The sequence below is a fragment of the Haliaeetus leucocephalus genome, unplaced genomic scaffold (assembly GCF_000737465.1).
Source record: "Haliaeetus leucocephalus isolate CR32 unplaced genomic scaffold, Haliaeetus_leucocephalus-4.0 Scaffold395, whole genome shotgun sequence".
Classification (NCBI taxonomy): domain Eukaryota; kingdom Metazoa; phylum Chordata; class Aves; order Accipitriformes; family Accipitridae; genus Haliaeetus; species Haliaeetus leucocephalus.
The window spans coordinates 2,772,603-2,773,220 of record NW_010972831.1 but is presented as its reverse complement, the minus strand read 5'-3'; positions in this window follow the sequence as shown (position 1 = coordinate 2,773,220).

Below are 618 nucleotides of genomic sequence, written 5' to 3'. Positions count from 1 at the left end.
CGGCAGCAGAGCAGGGAGGGCGAAGGCACCCGGGGTGCTCGTGGGGCTGGTGGAGGCAGGAAAATCCACCCTTGGATGGTGCACAGTCACAGGGAAGGGACACATAAGCCATGTAGGGAATGGCTGCCATGGGTATTCGGTCCCCAAATGCCGGCATCCCCACCGGGGACCGTGTGGTTAAGGGGAGCGTGGCATTCCCAGGGTTGGAAGGCAGCGATGCTCCCCGAAAACCCAGCTCTTCCATGGCTCTATACTGGCAGCGGCGAGCCGGGACAAGGGGAATCCCTCCCCAGCCATGCTGCAAGTGTCTCCCCTGGATGCGTGGTGTGGAGGGGACCAGGCAGCCCATGAGGGACAGGGGCAAAGCGATTCTTGATCCCCCATCCTCGGGGGGGGCACGGGGGGTCCCCAGCCACGCGTGGGGGCTGCAGCCGGGCCCTGCCTGCATGCACAGCGCTGCAGGGAACGGGGTGACAAGGCTGATCCCCCCCGGGGTGACACTAGCAGAGGGGGCACCCCGGCCACAGCGGGGATGGGGACGGGACCCAAACCCCCCCAGGGTGGTGAGAAGGGACCAAACCCGGGTGGTCTTCTCCATCCCGGGGGGGGGGAGGAAGG